This window comes from Rhinolophus sinicus, chromosome 18 (genome assembly GCF_057876585.1).
Source record: "Rhinolophus sinicus isolate RSI-liver-muscle chromosome 18, RSI-T2T, whole genome shotgun sequence".
NCBI lineage: Eukaryota > Metazoa > Chordata > Mammalia > Chiroptera > Rhinolophidae > Rhinolophus > Rhinolophus sinicus.
The window spans coordinates 117815492-117839284 of record NC_142518.1 but is presented as its reverse complement, the minus strand read 5'-3'; the positions used below and the strand labels follow the sequence as shown (position 1 = coordinate 117839284).

General features: G+C 53.3%; 1 long non-coding RNA gene across 1 annotated transcript in view; it reads left to right on the top strand.

Annotated features, from left to right (window-relative positions):
• LOC148754715 (uncharacterized) overlaps positions 1-23793 on the top strand; it is a 122693-nt gene extending 98900 nt beyond the window's left edge. The window contains exons 9-12 of the long non-coding RNA XR_016019969.1: positions 21294-21942; positions 22144-22299; positions 22824-22943; positions 23612-23793. This is a non-coding gene — a long non-coding RNA (uncharacterized LOC148754715). The remainder of the gene's footprint in view (positions 1-21293; positions 21943-22143; positions 22300-22823; positions 22944-23611) is intronic.

The following is a 23793-nucleotide window of genomic DNA, read 5'->3' as shown; positions in this document are numbered from 1 at the left end:
TAAGTTTCAAGTGTATAGTTGTGTAATACATCATCTGTATATCACATTGTGTGGTCACCACCCAGAATCAGTTCTCCTTCTGTCACCATATATTGGACCCCCTTTACCCTTTTCTACCAGTCTAACAGAAAATAATAATGGGACTTCATAAGCACCATCCGTAAAACAGAATAATCAGTGATGGGACTTCATAAACATTCCAACATAGGTCTTTGAAAGACATTGTTAAGAGAATAAGAAGACAATTCACAAATGGGTTGGGAATATTTGCAAATAACACATCTGAAAGGGACCGCATCTAGAATAAACATGAAACTCAAAATGTAACAAGAAACAATTGCGTACTAAGGAGCACACGCCTTATCAAAGAAGACAGATGGCAAGTAAGCACATGAGAAGGTGCACATCACTAGTCGGGGGAGGAAATCAAACACCTACACTTAAAAAGACTCACCATGCCAAATACCGGTAAAGGCAGAGAGCAATCAGAGCCCCCAGACACTGCTGGGGGAATGCGAGGTGGTGCGACCACTTTGGAAACAGTTTGGCAATTTCTTCAAAAGTTCAACATCCCTTACCACCCATCCTTTCCTTTCCTATGTATTTCCTAACAAGCCTGGGCCTGTGCAAAGGCCTTCTACATAAGCATTCGTAGCATCTCTATTTGTTATAGCCAGGAACTGGGAACAACCCAAGTGTCCGTCCCCAGGTGAATGGGAAAACAAACAGTGGTCTGTCCACTAACAGAATACTGTTTGGCAATAAAAAAGGAATGATTGATACCTGCAACAATGCAGGTAAATGTAAAAACAATTGTATTGAGTGAAAGAAGGCAGGCCAAAAGAGTACATACTACGTGATTCCGTTTTCCTAAAATAATTGAAATGCACATCCACCTCTAGTGACAGAAAGCAAATAGGTTGTTGTTTAGGGATAGATGTGGGGAGGGATGTCACTTTTGGAAGTGTTGGATCTGCTCAGCGCTGTGATTCGGGTCAGCTTCATAGGTGTGCACGTCACACATCAGCTCATATGCTTTGAAAACGTAAAGTTTGTTATATGCCAGTTATGTCCCAATGAAAATATTAAACAATACAAAAAATGCCACGCAGAATATTTGGCCCAGAAAATTCTTGAAAGGATTTGCATGCACGGGTATGCATGCCAGGATACCTACTTCAACACTGTAATGTCAAACTAGCTCAATGTTACAACATAAATACATATTCATAGCACACGTGTTCAATATAATGAATAGTGTGTCCGTGTCATGGAGTATGGTGTTCGTGTTTAAAAGTTCTTTGTGCTAAAAGTAGGATGGTCATTAAAATCCATGGTTACAATGACGGCGAAAAAGATAATATACACAATCTAACATTAGACAAGGAAACGGGGGGTATGTATTGTGTATTTGTATAGATGTAGACTATTTCTGTAAGAATATCCAAGAATTTAGTGATTGTGGTTGTTTCTGGGAGTGGAAGCTGGGAACTGGGGTTAGGGACAGAAACTCAGTTTTTACTGCATGTGGACTTGTAATTCTAATATTTTTACTTTCTGCAAGTATGCCGATTTTTTTAAGTGCCCCCAAAAAACCTAAACCATAAAAGTTAAAAAATGAAAGATAAAAGGCTCCAAACGAGAGGTTCCCGGCACGTTTTCAGCTTAGCTCGCGCAGCCGCGTTGTAGTGACACAGGGACCGCACGCGTAGTGGTCACACATCAGGCGCATTTTCTCTCTTGCACAACAGACCTGACTGCGTGTCCCGACGAGCAGGGCAGGTGTCCTTACGGACTCAGCGCTCTCGCGGCCCTTCCATCCTTCCTCCCGCCCCTTAGGCCTTAGAACGCGGAAGGGGAAACGAGGACCGAGGAGAAGCAGTACGGGGCGGGGCTTAGGGGCCGGAGCCGGAAGTGGCTCTGCGCACGCCGCTCTCGCTCCTCAGGCGATGACTTGCCACGTGGCCGCCCCACGTGCCGGACTCCGGGAATGGCCGTGCACCTGCCAAGTGCGAGGAGGGAAGAAGAATGGACTACGGGGGTGACTGGAAGTCTCTGGCGGTGAAGGTACGTCACAGGCTCGAAGCCTCGCGCCCTTCCCCAGCGCCTGCGCCTCAGCCCCGCGTTCTGCGCTTTCGGTGGGGACGGTGGACAGATGGACGGACGGACGGCCGGACGCAGCACCAGGAGGCCCGGGCTCTCGTCCCCGTCGCGACTGCCTCAGTCTTGCTTCCTTGTCTGCGAAATGGGGTGAGGGCGGTTTCCTTCCTAGACGCGCCCGAGCTGGTAGGTGAGGAGCGAGAGCGCTCAGGGAAGGAAGGGGAAGACCAGGGACGGGGGAAGGGAGCAAAAAACCTGACATTTTTTTGAGAACGTGTGTGGCAGAGATTCAGCTAGTTAGTTACTTTATGTGCGTTAGTGCTTGTAATGCAACAGGCTGCGCCGTGAAATGTCACTGCTACAGACTGGTGGGCAGATGCGGACGTGGCGTCCAGCGCGGTGCGCGGCAGGGTCCCTGCTCTCCTGGGGTCGCACAGCTAGTGCGCGGCGGCGGCGGCGCGAGGCTCAGCGCGCGGGTATTTACGGCTGCAAACCCCGTGCTCTAAGCTGGTAAAATGCGGCCCTCGGGCTTCCCAGTAAATCCACTGTTCTTGACAGACCTTTAAATTATGATCCCCTCTCTGCTCATAAACACATCGGCCCAGAGAGGTAGAGGGTCCTCCTGCTGTTGATTTAATATTTTGGAAGAAATAGGTTTATGACCCAAATATATTTCTCCCTGTTAAACGTTACAACTTCTTTGAGCTTCACATTTGGCTCACCATCGCTTTATGGTTGGTTTGGCGTTTCTGCAGTGGGTTTGGCTGGGGTCCCTCCGGGGCCCTGCTGCCCCCTTCTCAGCTCCCCTGCCACGATTCATCCTAAGTCTTGTTCCGTGTCTGGATTAATTAGGGGTTGCATTTTGAAGCATGTAACAGAAAACTCAATCACCTGGACCTTGAAACAAAGAAGAGGTTGATTTTTCTCAACTAACAAGAAATCTGGAGGCTGACTCCAGGTTCAGAGCTGTGCGATACGGCCAGCGTGCCAGGCTCTCTCGTCCTTTCCTCTCTTCCGCTTGTAGCGTTCGGAATTCGGCAGTATGCTTATTACCGTGTGGCCCAAGACGGCTGCTACACCTCCTGGCATTGCATCCAGATTCCATGCAGGATGAAGGGCAAAGCATGAAGGGAAAGTGCAGACATTGAAGGCATTCAAATCTGTTTCCTTTTCAAAAGCCCAGGAACCTCACCCAGTGTCTTCTTATATTTTTTTGGTCATGACTGAATTACATGGTCTCCTGTATCTGCAAGGGAGATTGGAAAGGCCATATTTTAAACACACACTTTGCCCACCAGAACGTATCTGGGTTTTTATCAGTAATAAAGAGAGTGGGTAGTGGACTAGGCAACCATTGGTGTGTGTGACTATCTTCTAAATGCCTTTCGGACGTGTCCATTCCCCTTCGTCTGCGCTGACACTCCAGGCTGTTGTTATTTCTCCCTTGGATTCTGCAATAGCTTCCTCTTTGTATTTCCACATTCCCTCTTGACACCTTCTTCCCCCACATAATCTATTTTCTACACTGAGGCCAGAGAGGTCTTTAGAGAACGTAAATCTGACCATGTCACTCCCCTGCAGGATAATGTATTGAGTTAGCGCGGTGTGTTTTATTTTTTCCTGCTGTTAAAGAGAAAATGAGAACTATCTGCCTCCCTTCTCCTCAGATGGATGTGCATGCAGGGTCTTAACTGAGTCTTAGCTACCTGGAGCGTCTTGTGCCCGAGGGAAGACGTGGGAGCTGCAGGGCTGCTCGGCGTGTGGAGATGTGGTCCTGAGTTGGGGGAGTGTTCCCCAAAGATACGGTTGAGGACAGGTTTGGGTACTGCTGCATCAGAACCGTGAGCCCCGATTCCTTGCAGTGCCCTTGGGAAGTGGCTGACTTAGGAGGAGAATGGGCACGTGGCACATCTGGGGCGTTAGCCTTGGCAAAGGAGCTGTGCCCGAGGGTAGGCAGGCAGCATGAATGTGCGGCTTCGAGGGACCACACGGAATTGTGAAAGTATCGTGTGTTCGGCAAGGCCACTGGGTGTGTGACCTGTGCGTTCTGCGCTGGGAGTGGTCCATATGGGGCGTCGGGGAGGGCTTCAGGGAGCAGGGGACACGAAAGCCCTCCACGCAGAGCTGGGAGCAAGCGGGGTGGCTGCACGCTGGGTGTGGATGGAGAACAGAGTTCATGGCACAGGGAGAAGGGCATAGAGTGAGGGCGACGAGGCCACGTGGTGGTGGAGACCAGACGTCACGGATAAGAAACAAGGCCTGACGGAGGGTGGTGCCATTTCCTCATCCGAGCCCTGGTGGGTGACAGTGCCGTCCACGTGACCAGGATTGCATGGGACACACAGGTAGAGGGAAGTGAGGTTGTGGTGGGACTTGCGTTGGAGATGCTGGGTGGGCCTTGGTGACATCTGGGCAGAGGGGAAGCCTGAGGGCGTGAGATGGAGAGTCCTCAGCACCTGGGTGGTGACAGGACAGAGGTGAGGGCAGGACCTCACTGAGGATGGGAGAGGAGAGGGGCACCCACCCTCGCTAGAACCCCGAGGAACAAGGTATTCAGGGCTTGGCTGACGACAAGCCAGAGGGGGAGAATGAGGAGGTGACCCTCAAACCAGCAGAGAATTTGTTCACCTGACAATGAAAAGCTGTGCCGTTACCAGGCCGTCAGAATGGCTGGGACCAGGGTCTCAAACAATGTAACGATGCGATATAACAACGTACAGAACAGAATGTACGGTTCCCTCCTCTGTCCTCTCCTCCTCGCCTTTGAGGCCTCCTGCTCGCCGTCCTGCTTCTCTACCTCCTGACTGTGTCTCAGGCAGATTTCATCCTTGGGGTGGCAGAGCTGGCATCAGTCAGCTGCAGGTTTTCGTCATGCCATGTCCCACCCTGGCTGACGAGAGTCGGATGCGCTGGCCCCACAGCATCCTGGGCTGACCACTGGGTCTCTGCCCACATGGCTAATCAGGCCAGACCTGGGACTGGACAAGCAGGTCCTGCCCCATCGAATGTTGAAAGTGAGTGGGGACAATTTGTCCTTTGAGAAGAAAGGATGCCGGCCAGTCAGAAACACAGGTGTCTTCTGGAAAAGTAGGAAAGACAGAATCTTAGAATGAAAAACTGGCTGAATTAACATTAGGAAAATCTGAGCACATGCGCCTTTGTTTTCTCATTTTGCTCCAGATGGTAAATAACTTTGTCACAAACGAGTCTGGGTTGCTGGTGTTAGGAGACCAAAGGGCAGTGCAAGGACCAGGTTCTTCCAGGAGAGAGCGCTCGTCGCTTTTCTGTTTTCATACAGAGAGAAGAAATCTGCGCGTTTGTACACTGCTGCAGAACACACACAACTGACTCAGGCTTTACCATTTCTGTAGCCGACTTCACATAGCTGATGGTTCCATCATGTTCTAGATACTGTGAGATCTTTGTTTCCTCCGTGAAGCTGGGGTGGCAACGACCCACCTGCTTCTTGACTCCTGACACTCTGCGCTGTGGTTTACCAGCCTCTGCCCCGCCGACCTTTGGGGCTGTGGGGGCGCGGGTGTCCTGTGCATCGTAGGCTGTTCAGACACAGCTCTGGCCTCCACCCACTGGGTGCCAGTAGTAAAACCCCAGTTGTGACAACCAGAAGGTCTCCAGACATCATCAAGTGTCCCCTGGTGGCAGAATTGGCCCTGGTTGAGAGTCACTGCTCCTCAGTGTGGTTTGCAGCTATGCTCTCCATGGGACGAGGACGGGCTGGTGGGTGAGAGCGGGCACCACACAGGGATGTCTCTGCCCCTTTGCCGAAGTTGACCTTGAAGTGGGGCAGCTGCCATAGCCCTGACTTTTCTCTCTCAGATCTCAGGAGAAGGAAGACACAGCGGGAGGATAATTACAATCTAGGTCTAAAATGAGATCCTCAGAATAGGAGCCAGTTGGAGCTCTTCAGTCAGCGACTGGAAGCGCCTGCCACCTATAAATAGCACAATTGGCAGCCAAAGCCTCTGAAACACACTCAACATGCCAGTGTCAGAGGGAGATGTGTCCGATGCTTTACAGACTGAAAATAAATACCGGGAGTTGACAATAAATGGCATTATTAGCATAAAGGGAGTTCCTAATTAACTAGCAATCGTCCATTACTGCAGCCCTCAATTCATTAAACTGCATAATTACATAAAAACTCAGTTGACGCTCCATTCAGTCAGTGTATCTGGTATTGTCTCCTCAATAATTACTTCTGTAATTGTCAGCTTGACAGGGCAATTAAAAATGTTTGAAGACATTGTGTCAGTGTCGCCGTGTGAGGCTGTGCTCGTAGGACGCGTCTTGGAGAAGCCGTCATCTGGGATCCGAGATGGTTCCAGCTCCTGGATGAAGAGGGAGTGGATCGCAGGGGCTAGGGGGTCAGAAAAGATCATTTGCAGCTTTGTGGGGAAAATCATTCTATTCGGGTGAATCGCGTGTGTTTGCTTGAGTGGCCTCAGCTTTAACTGCTGCGGCGTAGAAGAGGGAGCTGGAGGATGCCAGCAGTTGGGTCCTGTACCAAAGCCTGGTTCTGGGTTTGACAGAGTGGGTGCCGATATGCAGTGTAGGGTCCTGGGAGTCAGGACCCAGCATGGGGTTTTCAAGGTCAGGCTGGTTGACAGTGTCCTGTCCTGGGGTTTCAGTACAGTTAGTGTCAGAAGCTCTGTGGGTGCCCAGCGGTGTGGAAATGGCATCCCTCGTCGGAAGGGGAGGGCCACAAAGGCTGTGTGTGCACGTGCATGTACGTGTTTATGTGCATGTGTGTGCATGCATGTGTGTGTGCATGCATGTGTGTGCACATGTGGGGGGGCTCCAGGCGGTCAGATGGCTTCAGTGTTCCCAGGTGTGTGTGTGTGTGTGTGTGTATGTGTGTGTGTGTGTGAGGGAGACCATGGCTAGGTGCTTGGTGCTCAGGACCCACTCCAGGTGCAGAGATACCAGACCTATGACCACGAAGCTGACTCTCGGCCCCACGTCACTGGGAAAGCTGTCCCCGTGGCCCCTTCCCTGGTCAGAATCGTCTCAGCAATGAGGGGGCACAGCTGTTCGACAGGCAGACCCCCCAGGCTCTCCTGCTAAGTCACTGGCTGTGTTGGTCCCTCTCTCTCTCTCTCTCTCTCCCTCCCTCTCCCTCCCTCTTTCCTGTCTCCTCTCTCTCTCCCACCTACTTAGCTATTTCTATGCAAGACATAGATCCCTACGTTTAGAGGGAGAAAAGACAGGGGTCTGTCACCATAGGTTATGGGATGAAGGGCCTTTATGATAGAAATTACCTTTAGCTCACATCTTGGTTAATGGATTGTCTTTCTTGGACGGAACAATTGCACTGGTTCTGTGGATCAGACTAGATTTTGATCTTGGCTCAGAACCTTTTTTGTTTTTAAAGATATTATTGGGGAAGGGGTAGAATCATTTTTGATTGTGAGCCATTCATGCCATAGTCCATAGTTTCCTCATTTTAAACCTGGAACTAGTTCATTCTCTCTACAAGTGGTCGTTGACTCCCTGTATGAGCCAGGCAGTGTCGTAGGTGCTTGGCTCCATCTCTGAATAAAGCAAGCCCCCGTTTCCAATCTCTTGGAAATTACATACTTGGTGCATGGAGATAGGTAATGAGTCACAAATGTAATAAATTGTAAGTTAAGGGCTATACGAAAGTAGAGCAAAGGAAAGGGCGTGAGGAAGCCGGGTGGTGGCTGCCATTTTAATATAGAATGTTCACTTAATTATTTAAAAGAGGGATTGGAATTGGCCTCTTCAGAAGGTGAGGTTTGAGCACATGGATGTACGAGGGGAGTGAGTTAGCCATGTGGCTAGCTTGGGGCGGGGGGGGGGCTCCCTTCGGGTGGGGACGCCATTCACAGAACACCGAGCAGGCCAGTGCAGCTGGAGCGGAAAGCAAGAAGGAGGGGACTGAAAGGGACGCGGGGAGTTGGATCGTACAGGGTTTGTAGGCCAGAGGACGGGCTTGAGCACAGACGGGCTGTTGGAGGGTTCTGAGCAGAGGGGGACATGCTGTGTCATACGTTTTGAGGGGGTCCTTCTGTGTGACGCACCCTCAGAAAATTCTAGGAGGGCACGAGTGACGTCAGGGAGACCAGTGAGACGTCCATCACAGCAGTTCAGGCAAGAGGAGACAGGTGGTTTGGGCCGTGTCAGAACAGTGCCTGTCTCACAGGTTTGTTGCAGGATTCAATGAGATAAGGTCGGCATGAGCTTGGAAGATTGGCTTACGTAATGTAAGCATGCAGTGAATGGCAACTCTTACTATCTAAACGTGACCTCATGTCGAGGTGGAGCCACGTGCAGCCCTAGAATTTATTCAGGTTTTAACTCCTCCTTTTTAATTTTGGAAAAATTTCCCAGGTGATTCTGCTCTGCGTCTCAAAGTCATACTAATGGTCCAATATGTTTGTACAAATTATGTGCAGCTATGTATCCATGCAGATTCTCCAGAGAGAGTTATATAATGTTCTTGAAATAACAGAGTGGCCCAATTATTATAGAATATTAGCAGTATAAAATGTACTCAATATTTCTTTAGTTTATTAAAGCTAACACTACACATCTCTTCCTTTTCCAAAGCACTCTGTTCCCACAGAAGCATCAAAGATGCAAATAATATAGAGTCATTTCTCATAACTCCTAACCTTCTTATTCTGCCAAAGGTGCCTTACTCTGGTACCTAGGAAGATTCTGACTGCCTTACTGGGCAGCTTGTATTCCTTTAGCCGCTTCAAGTTTAGACACTTCAAGACCCATGTCTCGCATATATCCCATCTTTGCAAAGTTTTAAAACTATCAGAACCATAGGGGGGGACACAGGTTTCCTTGTACAATAGCATCCCCCCCCTCCCCCAGAAAAATATTCCCAGACAGACTCCAAATGCTTCTTACAATTTCCATCTGACTGCTGTTACCAGCCACAGACTGTTAACAGTCCTGTTTTCATTTGAGGGAGGTTACGGAAAACAGAGCGAATACAAAGAGAAGGGCATTTCAGTTTCAGAGCATTTGGGTCAGCTGTCCATGCTATGCTGTCTGAAGCCCAGTTAGACATCTCCAGTCGAAAGCCTGAAGGTGGCGCCATGCTTCTCAAATCCCAGAGAGAAAGTCACTATGGTTGGCCTTTCCTGCTGAGATGTAGATGAAGTGCTGTCACCTATGCCGGGCTCACTTGTGCCCCTGGCCCCGGTCACCCTTGCCACTCCATCCTGTTCCAGCCGAGATCGGAAACCTGCAGCGGGCTGCCTCCAATGTCCCGTCTCTTTATTGACCCCTATGTCTCACATTTAAAACGCTCTTACTGTCCTCTGTTCCCTGAACTCGTCCCGACGCCGAGCTGTGTGTGAGCTCTGTCCTGGGTCCTTAGCCTCCAGGTCTGCAGGTTTCAAGAATGGGGCTGCTGTCAGGTGACACTTCCCAAGTCCGTGTGTTCTTGGGTTTCCTGAAAGGCACTTTTCTCCATCACTTGCTTCTCCTTACTGATTCGTTTCTCTCTGCCTCTGAGTTTCTCAGGCCTTGGGGAACCTTCCTGGCTTAGATGTGAGCACAAACACTTCCTGTGGCCCTCGCTTTTCCTGCTGCACAGAGGCTGTTCTCCACAGCCTCTCATGTTCCGCGTCAGCATCCCTCTGGCATCCCCTCCTCCTTCCATGCGGATCCTGCCGTGATTTCAAACCTGAAAGCTGCCTCTCAAATTGGCCCCAGACTTCCTCTCCCACAGGCAGGGCTGAGGTTGTTTACTGGGGCCTATTAGCATCTGCCTCACTGCGTTTCCTTTTATTTCTCTTTCCTACTGTTTGCGTTCTAACTACAAAATAACACCTTGTTTTTGTTTTTTGTTTTAAATCCCATTCATTAGAAGTTCTCCTTTCAAAGTCCAAGCTCAACTTGCCTTTGTCTCTGTTTCCTCCCTTGGGTTTGAGATTAGTCTGCTGAGCCGCCAGCAGTCTCGCCCCAACAGCAGGGCACCATCTGTTGCTTTTCATGAGCCGAGCCCAGAGCTTTGTCTGGGTGGCCATGGCCCTACTTTACAGGTGGGGACACGGAGGCTACACTAGTGGGGCAAGGTGCCCTCTCTACAGTAACACCCCCTCTCCTAGCTGTTGCTCTGTTTATACAATCTCCCACCCTTTGTGCTTGGACCTACCCTCTGGGTCACCCCCGGTAGGCCTTAGTGGTGTGTCAGCTCCTCAGATTGCATCAAGTGAAAACAGAAACCAGAGGAGGAGAACCCCAGGCAGGGGTCTCCGTCCTGTGCTCTGAACCTCGGGCCCCAGCCATTGCCCCGGGGGACTGAGGCGAGCCTGCCTGGCCTAACCCTCGGAAGGAACGGGCTTAGTACCCCACAGGCAGTGGACCAGGTCTCCCTCTCTGTTCAGGGGCTTGGTCTAGGACACAGCTCTGGGACCAAACCCTCCCGCCTGCTGACCTGCCCCCAGTCAGCAGAGGTGTCTTGGCAGCCAGCCAGAATTGCCAGGTCGAGTCATCTGTCTCCTGTGGATGATGACGTGCTTCCCAGTCCCCTAAGAGGCAGGTCTGCAGTGCACACAGCCCAGCTGGCCGAGGGCGGGGGGCCGGCCCGTGCTGTCACAGAGATGGGTGCTCACAGGGCTCAGCTCGGGGCGGTGTGCTTGGCTGTCGCTGTCATGGTCATGCTGCCTCCTCTGAGGGCTCCTGAGACGTCGTTACACAAAGAACAGAAGCGTCACTGCTTTCAGGGGCCCAGTGGGCACCTTGGTCGGTGCCCAGCACATGGATCTGAGGGAGAGCACGTGGTCCCCAGAGGTCGCATGAAACACCATCCTGTGCTTGTGTGTGTGTGGGGCACAGCACGGAGGCTGCCGGCAGGAGACGCACATCCGGTTTGCAGACGTTGGTGTGTGACACTGAACACACACCCATCAGAGAGGCAGTCTAGAACGGCCGCACTAGAATCCGTAGTTTTTAATGCAGGCGAGTCTGACACAGCGAAGCTTGAGAACAAAGTCTGCGCTGTCTCGTGTACAGTCCCTTCTGTGTCCTGGGATCCGACTCCGTCCCCTTTGGAGGCCCTTCACTCAGTATGAGGCAGGAGGCGGGGACAAGAAAGCGTCCCCCCCAGTTTCTTCATGTCTGAGGACTCCTTTTCTTAGGTTGGAGGGGACCAGGCCGCCTGCCTTCCTCCTGGTCCGACCTATTCTTTATTGGAACTGGTGCGGGGCTGTCCTCCAGGTTTGTGGGAAGCCACTTCCAATAGGAAGAAAAAGACAGGCCTTCTGAAGCAGAACAAGCCTTTTAAGTGACCCTCTGAGAGGAAGAATGTTTCACCTATTGGATCCTCCCATCGCAGGTCCACCGCGTATCCCACGGCCCAGAGGTGCCGGGGCCACATTCCACACCCAAGGGATGGGTCGGGTCCTTCCTGGTGTGTCTCGGTGGCAGGAAGCTATGGTGTCCTCTGTTGGGCCATGTCCAGTGCCCGGCGCAGGACCAGCTCGGTCGGTTCGGTGAGCACCAACTGGCTCAGGGGGTGGCCTGGGCCGGGTGTCCTCAGCCGTGTCACATGAGCCCAGCTCTGAGGCCCAGATCTCTGCGTGTCCCCTGACCTCTGCGTCTCTCAGGCTGCTCCTCTGAAAGTACGAGTAATGAGGGCCAAAGTCAGAGGGCTGTTCTGAAGGTTAGTTGCTACAAGCTCAGGGCTTAGTGTTGGGTTAGCAACCAGTGCCTATTAGCATTGAATTTAAAAAATAAAACTACAAAATGTTATCAATTTTTAATTTTGCTGAATAGGCCATTAAAAAGATAGAAGAAGTAGCATTTATTACCATTAGTTAATGTAGAAAGGACATCTTTACATAAAAAATTGAGGAAGGGCATATGTCAGAGTCATGACATTCCTTTAAGATTTTGATAAATGTAACTTTATAAAAACTATCTGCACTGTCTTGATTTTAAAAAAAAACCACCAAGGACTAATGGAAATGTTTTTCTGTGGTGTATGTATGTTTTCTCTCAAAACCACTGGACTGGACTGCTGCTCTGTGTGAGGGGCTGACACACGAGTACTTCAGCCTGGGGTCAGAGTGGCCCTGGGCCACGTGGTTCTGGCTGTGATGGGGGGGATGGCATGGTCACTGCTGCCTTCCGGGGGGGGGGGGGTGCCTCTGGACAGGACTTTGTCTGGACTCAACCAGGAGAGTTCTTTGTCCCTAATTGTGACACTTGGCCACACATACCTCCTCTTGAGATCTTGTTCAGTCAGAGCTTTCTGGAATAAACTCCCTTTATTCTTAGCACTGGGCTGGGTACCACGGAGGCTCTCTGGGTCAGCTGGTGGCTTCACGGGGACTGGATGACACAGGCCTAAGGGCTGTGTCCACGTGAGCTGGGGTGCTGAGCGTGTGTGTTGTCATCGAGCAGGTTAGTCTGAACTCCTTCATATCACGGCCATGAGGTGCCTGAGTGCAGCAGGCGAGGACAAGTGCCACCACCCAAGCACCTTCAGGTTTGTGACGGCATCATCCTGGCCCTGGTCCTGGGGCCACAGCCAGTCACACACCCAAGCTCAGAGGCATGTGGGAAGGGACAGCCAAGGGCCTGGGTACAAACAGGCGTGAACAGACTGCAGGTCGCCGTGAGCACATACTCGCCGGTTAACGCAGGACGCTGTCTTGAAGTGGCACAGCCACCCCCCAGGTGCAAACAGCCTGTTCAGGGCAGACTTTGGGTGAACTGCAAAGCCAGTGAGGTCTCTAAGATGGCACGATGTGTAAGACCCGGGCACCTGTGTCTGCCCTCCTGCATTCAAACCCCAGTTCCCACAGTTACCGGATCAATTTCCTTCAGTACGTTTGACCTTGCCTCCCTCCTCGTCCCCCGTTCTTCAGTGTCATCCTCTGTCATATAAAGATACTGAGACCGTAACGCGTGCATGGTGCTAAAACAGTGCTTGGCATGTAGCATAAACGACAGCTAAAAGTATCGCCACCAAGGTTCCAGTGCCACGTCCTGTCCCCAACCCCGCTCTGTCTTGCCACGAATCACGGGTGAGCGCACTCACCACACAGCTGTGCGACGGCCCTCCCACCCCAGACTCCAAGTACAGCAGCTCCTTTTTATGTGTTGTAAACATGCAAATTCTGTGTCTGATTTCGGTTGAATAAGAGAGAGAAGCTGATGGGAAATGAAATGCAGTCTGACATCCAAATACGACCTAACCCTTTCATTGGTGAGTAAAATGAGGTTGTCCCAGATCTCTACACTTACATCCCCAAAGTCCCACTGGGGTGGAAGGTCATAACCATGACTTGGCTTACATGTAAGTGCGAGCCCAGGTGTCTTTCTGTGGTAAAGGTCACTCAGTCATTTCCTCCATCGTTTAACAGAGTTACTGGGCACCTATGCTGCCTGCACCCAAATCTCACACCTCAGCCTCGTTGCTGGGGGTGTAGACGTGAACCACACAGGTACATCTCCTGCTCTCTTAGAAGAGCCGACAAACAATTAAACCAGATCCTTCTGAATATTTAACTCAGGAGATCAGCAAGTTCTGACGGAGGTGGTGACAGTGGTGGGGGGAGCGTTCCGGAGCGCGCACCAAGGATGGAGCTGCACGTGAGCAGGGATGCAGCCCAGTGAGGAAACGCTTGCTCCTGCCAGGATACGAGGAATTTGGTTAAGGCCCAAACACCCGCTCGGCGTCACCTCTCCCTGTCTGGGTCTGCAGAGCCTCACTGCCTGCCTCGGAGCCCACGCGTCCGATGTGGCACCTGGGTGTCCCTGCTTGGGAAGCCAGCTCTGATTTTGATGCACCCCCGTGGCGCACGCAGTGTTTTATTGCTCAGTAGTCCAGGATTGGATTTCTGTCAGCCTCACCACCCCATTTCTGTTGCTTGTACCCCAACTCTGCCTGAGTCTTCCAGGAGATGGAAAGTCTTATTTATTTTTTTTGTGAGGGTGAGTTGGGATTCTGCATTTGCCAAAAATTTGTTTTATGGTATTTGTTCAATCAGAAAAGAATGTCTTTGTCCATGAGCTGATTCCAGTGGAAACAGCGTTGCTTTTCTCTCAGGCTACAGCTGAATGATGCTTTTCCATCCTGAGCACGTGTGGGGCTGTGAACGCAGGTCTACATTATCTTTATTCTCAGAAAATGGCATCTTGAGAGAGTTGACCTTTCGGGACATATCGAGTCCCGATTCAGCGTTTAGTCATGCATACCGGCAATTTGATTTCTGCAAATACATTTCAGAGCTGTCTCTTAATGACTGTGTGCTGTGCAAATACCCTCCAGGCAGTAGGACTGTTGTGTGTGTCTGTGCGGGCTGTTGCCGGGGAAATTCCTGGTCGAGGGCCAGGGCGCCGAGTCCCAAGCACAGGTTAGGGAGACGGCTGGTATGGGAGCAGTGACCCAGTGCTTCTGTCTGTGACACGCGGGACAGCTACAACATAATTTTAGGAGAAATCCCAGCTTTACCCTTAATTCATTTACAAGCACTAGTGTACACGAGGTCTCTAGCTATGTGCTTGGGACACGGACAGCAGAAGCAGAAGCAGCGGCCATAACACAGCTGCCAGTTTTTTGGCCTGGGTACCTGTGGTGGACCAGGGGTCTCGCCAGGGCCTCCGTGGCCATCAGCTCAGATGTGGCAGCGATTGCATTTCTGCAGCAGCTGCTTGTTTCTGCGGGTTTGTGTCTCACCAGAGCACATTATTTTTATCGCATTGGGAAAGGGAGGAAATCAGGAGCCCAAGGACAGCGATACTGGGTTGATTGATGGGATGGAAGGAGAAGCCACAGGTGAGAGATCTGGGGCTGTCACATGCCCGTCTCTGGAAGGTGAGGGAAGAGTGGTGAGCAGGTGTCTCTGGTCATGTGAGCTGGCCACAGGCGAGCATCCTTAGGGCAGTGACAGCGGCTTATTGATTAGCAGGGGCCGTCATCCTCTGGGCTTGCCATGCTGACCGGCCGTCTCATTCCCTCATATAACGCGGTCGCGGTGTCGCTCTGGGAGAAACAAGTGTTGGTTTTGCTGAGGGTGCTTCTCAGGGGAATGGGGAACATCTGTGGCTGCCGCCATTGGAATCCGAGCACCCACAACCATCTCTCCGCATTTGGAGCTCCCAAATTCAGCACACGGAGTCTCGAGTCGACCTTGGTGCGTGGCTGGATTCCACAGGCGCAAAAAACGAGAAGGGGAAGCCCTGGGAGAGGAGCGTTTTCGTCCGTTTTGGAAAAGTGTGGCTTCCAAGGCGACAGGGTGGGGCACTGAGCTGGCGGCTCAGGACCGGAGGAAGCGGGAGGCAGGATGGGGGGGGGGCATGTTTCTGAGGCTCAGATCATGGGGTGTCCTCACTTCCTGTGCCCCGGGGTGGGCGGCAGGGGGGTAAAAGCAGCCATGGCTCACACTCGACCTTTCATTCATTCGTCGACTGCTTGCTCGGCCCCTGTGATAAGTGTTGGGTACAGTGACAGTAAAACCAGGGTTTTTGGCATCATGGGACTAACATTTTGGTGAAGGGAACAGAGAATGAGCATTTTTAAGTGCTGGTCGCCATCAGCTAAACGATTTCAAGATGCACTAATGGATCACGGTTCACAGATTGTAAAACGCCAGACTGCGGCCTGTGAAAGCGAGGGCCCCTCGGCACGGTGTGGCTGCTCTTGGCTTCTTGGGGAAGAAGGACTCAGAGGACCGGCCGTGTGGGCAGGACGGGGGCCGGGGTGATGGCTGACGCACTCACTGTGCCCTGCCCCGGGCTGGGACGAGGAGAGGACGACAGCCTGGAGGCCACCCCTGCGTCCTGGGTGTCAGTGGAGCCCCGGTGAGGAGGGCGGTGTCCTCGGGACCGTCTGGGGTCCGTCTGTGCAGTTGGGACCAGAAACAGTGTTGGCAGGACCCCCCTGCTCCTCGGTGCACAGCAGAAACACAGAGAAGCAGGTGGGTGTGAGCAGGAAGGTGAGGGTTCTGAGCAGCCGCCCTCAGCGGATGGCTGAGGGTGGGACGGGATGATGGATGAACCAGGAGGCCCCTGCGCCCCCCGGAGAATCTCCAGCAGCCAGTTGCCCCCGGCTCTCAGCCTGTCTTGACGTCCGGAGCTCAGACACAACTCAGGGACAAGATTAAGATCCCGCCGTTGGGGAAGGAGGAGGACTCGCGACAGAAATTTAGTTGAGTTCTCTTTCAGCGAGGGTGGGGAGTGGAGCCCGCCATGGCCTCTGGGAGACCTGTGCTGTCTCCCCGGATCCTGCAGCTCCGGGACCCCGTCTGCAGCTCCTCCAAGCTCTGCCCTAGGCTCAGGCTCTTCAGGAAACTACCCGGGGTGTCCCCAGAGCCCTCCCTGCCTCGCTCTGGGGCATCGCACAGATGTCCCCGCTCCCCCGGGGAGGAGCCCCTCCCCCACGTGCCCCTGCATAATTGGGAAATTAAAAGGGTCATCAATCACCCTGCAGCCAGAGGCAGCTCTCTGGGACCTACTCTTCATGGTGATTAATGGCAGGCAGCCCCTCCCCACTCCCTAATCCATTTTCCTGCCACTGTTCACTCCCTCTCTCTGCCATGTCCTCTTCGTCCCTGTCCCAGGGAACCAGGGTTCCCAGGGACGACGGATGGACTCAGTATTCAGCGTTTCCTTGCTGCCACTGGCTCAGGAGTGGACCCCGCGTGAGCCCCCGGGAGCACATGGGGCTCTGGTCCCGGCTCTGTCTTGTGCCAGCTGGTGCGCCGGGCACTTCACGTCAGCTTCTTGGTCAATAAAATGGGGGCCAAGCAGACGGCGGTGAAGCTGCCTGAATGCCACCGCCCCTACCTCCTGTACCGTCACTGTCACTGCTCTGGTGAGCAGTGTCCTGCCCTTCAGTGTCCCTGCAGGAAGGGCTGAGGACCGAGCTGCAGGGTCTCACTGTTTCTGCCACTGAGTGACGCTGAGGATGGAGAAGAGGGTGACAGACAGTCACCGGCGTGAGTGCCCGCACTGCACAGGGGCTGTGCCAACCAGGCACCACAACGACCCTCAGACCCACGCCATCGGCCCCGTGTGGCCGATGAGAACACTTGCTGAGAGAGGGACAGTGACCTGCTCCAAGTCACAGAGCTAGTGTGTGGCAGAGGCGGGGCCGGGCCCAATCCCGTGAGACGCCGAGGCCTGTGGGCTTCTGAGAAGGGGGATAGCTGACGCAGCAGCTGTGCTTTCCCAGGACGTATGTCCTTCCCGTGTCTCCTTTCCCACCTCATTCCAGTCACGTTCCAACGGCCGCCCCTTCTCCTTTGTTTGGACCGGCCTGGCCCGGTGGCGTGGGCGGGCTTGATTTCCCAGAGATAAGTATGTGGGGGTGGGGGGGGGGCGAACTGATAAGGACGGGGCAGAAGCCAAGCCTCCCGAGGGCGTGGGTGTGTCCCACAGAGCTCAGCCGAAGCCGGGGCACACGTCTCACGTGACAGCAGGCGGAGGAGGTGACACACTGGTCTCAAGTGTCTCCTCGTGTCCCTCGCATGCATGGCCGTACGGCCCCAGCGGGGAGACACAGAGAACGGGGATTTGGGTAGAAACAGTGGGGCCACCACAGCACACTTAAAGGAATTCTCAACAGAGTAGCTGTTTGGGGGAACTGTGAATAGAGGGGCTGACTGGCCCCTGGGTCCACGCACGGCCTCCGCCTCCCGGAATCACAGGGGCCCCACCAGAGAATGGCTGCAGGTGCCCTTCCCGAGAGGCTTTTCCCACAGCTCGTCACTGTGGGCTGTTTCCCGCCGGTACCGTGGGGGGGCCAGACCGTCCACTTTTGCCTCAGACAGGAGACAGTTCCAGGGAGGCCATGGGCAGGGCTGACAGCTCAGGCTGGCCGGTTCTAAGGGGACAGTGTCCACAGGGCCGAGAGAGGGGAAGGGGCCCGGAAAGGCCTCACCAAGGAGACCTCACAGCAGAATTCCGGAGCATGAAGGACGCATTCACGTGCTCCTTCACGATGCTGCCTGCAGGGTCTGAGCATGGCCACCTCTGTCCCTGGAACGTGTGCCCAGGCCCGGAGTGGGCACAAGGCAGGGTGGGTGGGACACGCACAGCAGACGGCTCAGGCTTTGGACCAGGCAGAAGGAGACTGTCCCTGAGCCAGCGGCACCCAGAAGGCCCGCGGCCAATGTGGAGTTTGTCCCAAGCCCTGAGACGGGTTGATGTTGATCAGGCTGTTGTGAACTGGGGGTTTCTGTTAGGGCTGTTGTGTTGCACACACGTGTGTGGTGAAAAGCATGGGAGACACAGCACACGCTGAACAAAGAGGAGCCCCCACAACCACGAGCACCCCGACGTCCCAGTGCCTCCCTGTGACGTGCGCTCTCAGGATCTGCTCTGTCTTCAGTAACCCGTCCTGCAGCGATAAACATATGTGCACCCCCATTTTAAACAGACGCATCACATTCCCGTCTATGGATACTCCTTGCTTTATTTAATCAACGCTCTATTGTCAGGTATTTGCATTGCTTGCCATTTTTCGTCATTATAAATGCTGTTGTGATTACGGTCTTTGTACGTGAAGCTCTGTGCTGCGGTTCCGCAGGGAAAGCCGTGTGTTTTCAGCAGGTAGGCCCAGTCTGGGGGCACCAGCAGACCCGAGAAGCCACGGAGGACAGTGTGTGCAGGCCTACTGTGTGCGAGGCACTGGGCTCTGAGCTTCCTTTCACACAGGAGCCATTCACTTCAGGAGCCTTGGGCGAGGCCCATGCTTCCCGCGAGGAGCTGAAGCACAGACAGGGCCGGCCACCTGCCCAGTGTCGTACAGGAAGCAGCTGAGTCCGGCGCGCATCTCAGTCAGTGGGGCCCCAGAGCTCAGGCTCGTCCAGGCAGTGTCAGTGCAGCAGGGGTGCTCGCGGCTCTCGCTGCGCCCCGATACTAATGGCTTGGATGGCGTCGCTTAGGGAGACGTGTGAACAGAGACTAATGAGCACCCTGGAGCCTTCATTCCCTTCTTGTCGGGATGGGTGATGTCAGCAAAACTTCTTGCTTGGAAATATATTGTTTTGAACTTGGCAACCTGTAAGCTGGGTTGCCATGGTTACCAGAGCACCCTGGGGAATGATGAACACAAAGGGTGGGCTTGAAACACAAGCCCATCGCCTCCAGCCTCACCCTGAGCTGGTGACAGAGCCTCCTGCCCAGGGAACCCCACACACAGTCTCCATACACGGCCAGGCAGACAAGGTGCCCCAGCGATTTCGGTGTGGAGTGACTCCTGGTATTTATCGGGCACTTCATAAGGGTTACCTATTTAATCCTCCCCAAACCCTGCACGATACATGCTACTACGTTCCATTTCACAGGGGAAGCCAGACACGCAGCGAATTTCAAAGACATGCTCAGCGTCACACAGCCAGCAAACGGCAGTCTGGGCCTAGAGCCAGTGCACATACATAGGCCAGCCCTGCGAGAGCCACAGCTCAGGACAAGTCACAACAAACATCATCTGCGGGCCTCTAGATGGGACCGGAAGGGCCTGGGTTCCTGGAAGGGCCACAGAGGCTGGGGACGAGGACGACAGGGGTCACTGCACGGCTGTCGTGAAGCAAGCAGTCACCTGGAAGCAACAGGGACAGGGAGTCCTCCTTCCCACGTTCCCAGGCATCTGGCAGTTATGCCTTCAGGTGGCAGAGCCCCGCGCACGGTGCCAGGGTTCTAAGGGTCACTGTGTACCTGTTGGATTCGCCTTAGTTATTTAATACCAAGGTCCTCGGGCAGACCCACATCCCAATGCCTACGGGGTCCTGAGCTGGAGTGAGACGGGGGTGCTGAGCTGATGCGGGGGCACCCAGCTTCTTCTAGCAGGCAGCAGACCTCCCCACACAGCAGTTACTCAGAGTTGCCAGATCTGATCATTTCAGAAGTTGAGGATCTGGGTGGTTCTGTGAAATGTTACAATCTTTCAAAAAAAAAAAAAAGAAAAGTAAGCTCTATGCAGGCAAAATGAAACCATTCTGTGGGCCCGACTCTAGCTGTGCTCGACCCGCACTAGTGTTTGAACACTGTGCTGGCTGAGCCCTGGTGGAGGCCTCTGGCCGAGCCGGGCTGGGCACCGGCCACACCGTGCCGAGGGGCCCTCCCTTTCACAGGTGGCAGTCTGGCGTTTTACAATCTGTGAACCGTGATCCATTAGTGCATCTTGAAATCGTTCAGTTGATGGCGACCAGCACTTAAAAATGATACAAAATAGAACACTCTGGAAAATATCAAAGCACTTTTATGTAACAGAGGCAGGGTTGATTTGTAGAACATGTGTTGGTATTACCGGTACTGTGAGTCGTATGATAAAACCGCCCAAAAGCTTAAGGATTCACTTTTCAGGGGAGATTACCCAGCTCAAGGCCAGAGGAGCTGCGCACGTTGCACTTGTGTGACCCCGGTGACAGTGTGTGTCAGTCACCGTCGCACAGGCTAAGGAGCCTGAGCTCTGCCACTGCCTCGCTGTGTGGCCTTGAGAACAGCGCCCGACCTCTCTGTGCGCATTCCCTCATCTGTAACACAGAGGGTGAGGATTCAAAGACTCAATGCTTGGAAAGTACTCAGAACAGGCCAGGCACATGGCAGTGTCATGGCTGTGACTTGCTGCAGCATTTGTGTCATCCTGCCTCCAGACGCATTCACTGTGGTATCTGAGACAGGGCGTCCTCCTCCCTTCTTACGAGTGACAGGAGCTCCTTAGTTACAGGGACCTGCTTCGTTGTTTATCCTAAGTCGCCTGGTTTGTCAGCAGTAGGGCCCAGAGAGGGGTGGTTAATTGTAATGGACTTTCGTGGACGGCTGAGAACACCCTCCAGGGGCCGTCGGTCTCGTCATCACTGTTGGATCGTGGGGGTTCTAGGTCCCCACATCCGGCTCAGCTGAGGCTTTATGAATCCCTGCGGCCCGCCCTGCATTCCCCCAGGCAGCCATCCTCACACGCCCAACACCGTGAGGACGCCCCATTCTGCCATGTGGAGGTGGGGACACACGCGTGCACGAAGGCCCAGTGATGTGACCGAGGTCCTGCAAGGGGGGGGCATGAGGTGCGGGCATGTGCCTGGGGCCCTGGGATGACGGGCGGGAGAGAAGGCCACCTGCGGCAACAGTGGCCAAAATCACAGTCTGGAGCTGGGTTCCGGGGTGTCCGTTATGGTGGGCAGCGGGGAGCCCTCCGGCAATCGGGGCTGTGTTTCTGCTGCACCCTACTGCTTTAGGTAACGCGAGTCCCAGCTCGGTGAACACAGCAGCGATTGTGTTTTGGCGATTTGCTGGCTGGATGACCATGGGCCGGGCATGTCTCCTCTCTGAGAATCCAGTGTTTCATCTGAGGAATGTGAGAAGCAACAGGTTCCAGCAGGTAGGGTAATTGTAAGGTTGAAGAGAACACAGGAAGAACACGTAACACAAACAAAAGCCACTGTCATCACAGAGGTGAGGTATTGGGACCTCTTTCCCCCCAACATTCCTCCTGGGTTTGTCAGCTGGTTGATTGTGCCTCCCTCCCTCCCACCCATGCATCCACCCAGCCCGTGGGTCACAAACTTTCTGTAAAAGGCCAGGTAGTAAATATTTCAGGCTTTGCAAACCATACAGTCTGCCATTGTGCCATGAAAGTCATCACAGCTGTGTAAATGAATGGGTGTGGCCATTGTCCAATAAAGTGTATTGATAAAGAATAGGTGGTGAGCGGCATTTGGCCCAGGAACCATAGTTGACCAGCCCCAGATCTATTCATCCATTCACTCAGAAAACATTTTTGTGTTTTACTTATGCCAAGTTAACGCAGACCCACAGGCCATGCCAAGGAGACCAGTTTCCCCTTTAAGTACAATGGAAGGCAGAGCGCTGTGAGCAGGGCATAAGGTCTGGCTTGCATTTTTTTTTAAAGGGCATTCTGGCTGCCACGTGGAGGAAGGGCGGGCTGTGGGCTGGGGCAGGAATAGAGGCTGGGACACCACGTCGGCTATGGTGACAGTCCTGGTGGCCTGGACTAGGGCATGGTGGGGGGAAGAAGCTGTGTGCCTGTGCCTCCCTGGCCGCTGACACACCACTCTCTTGTTCCAGGTCCTTTTGGTCTGTGGGGAACACACTAGGGGTCAAGATGGGCACCTGCTGTATTCCCACTGCCAACTGGACCGCACTCCAGACCACTGCCTGCACCTGAATCTGACCCTTTGAAACCGCAGGCCCTGTGAGACCTACTTCTCCCAGGAGCTGGAGGTGGGTGACTGGGTCTGGGCTGCCTGCCCCATGGTAAGGTGACCTGACCTTCAGTTTTGCTCTCCTCAGTGGGTCCACCACCACCTCGGCAGCCCTGCCATCTAGTGGCCCTTATTAGAATTGCAGGCCGGTACCCCAGTGAGGTGGCACCTTTTGGGCCTGGCGGACCAGGGCTCTAATGGTGGGATTTCTGGTACCTGCTCTCCTCTTGTGGGGCTCTCCTGGCTGCAGCCCTGAGACCAAGCAGCTCCTCCCCTGCTCTAGCATTGAGCCCTTCCTATAACCGAGAGGGAGCAGCTGGACTGCCTGGGTTTGAATTCCAGCCTAGCCTCTTCCTAGCTGGCCTTCTCCTTCCCCTCAGTATGAGGTACAGACAGGGAGCTGATGCTCGCTGTTGGGCAGCTTCTGTGGGACCCTCTGTCGCCGCTGTTCTGCAGCCACGGGACGTGAGGCTCAGTCAGGCACAGCGCATGCTCCTTCCAGAAACTGCTCAGTGGTGGTGACGCTGCCCCTGCTGCCTGTAGGGAACAAGCCCCTGGATGTGGCCCAGGTGAGCAGCCACCGGGTGGAGAAGCTGCTGCGACTCCGGGAGCTGTCCGGGACCATCGAGCTCCAACTCCGCCTGCTGGAGGGCTGTTCTGACGGTGAGTCCTGCGAGAACCTGCGGAAGGGTGGTGAGTTTCCTAGTTAAATGCTATAATTTCTCAGGGGGCTCTGGGATAAAATAGCAGAACGATTTCTTGTGAGGAAATGAGCTCTCTGTCCATGGAGGTAATCATGGACAGCCCTCTGGTACCTCCTCTGGGATATCACCCAGTGAATTAGAAGTCCCTGAAAATACAATAACAGAAGTGTCTGAGGTCCCATGTTTAGCCACGGGGGAGAAGAAATGCTCTTCAGGTCCCTTTCAGATCAGAGCCCTTCACACATCTCTTAGAACATTTATCCCATTCACCTTCATACTTGGACAGTGAGGAGGTGAGAGAACAATTCTGAGAGTTGAAATCATCCAAAAAAGACCTAGCTGTGAGAAAAAAACAAACAAAAAACCTGGTTGTGACTTCCAGCCGTGTGACTGTAGGCAAGTTCCTATGCATCTCCCAGACTCAGTTTTCAATCTGTAAAATGGGGGAATAACAGTATTTACCATCTCCTATGATGTATCTATTATATGTATAATTCATGATTGAAGTCCTAACCTCCAGGACCTCAGGATGTGACTGTATTTGGAGACAGGGCCTTTATAGAGTCATTAGGTTCCACAAGGTCACTTAGGTGGGCCCTAATCCAATCTGACTCATGTCCTGAGCAGAAGAGGACACAGTAGACACTGTGGATGCACACACAGAGGAAAGATCACGGGAAGTCGCCATGAGAAATGGCCGTCTGCAAGCCAAGGCGGAGGCCTCCGGAGAAACCGACCCTCTGGCACCTGGATCTTAGACTCCAGGCTTCAAAACTGTGGAAAAATAAATATCTGTTGTTTAAGCCACA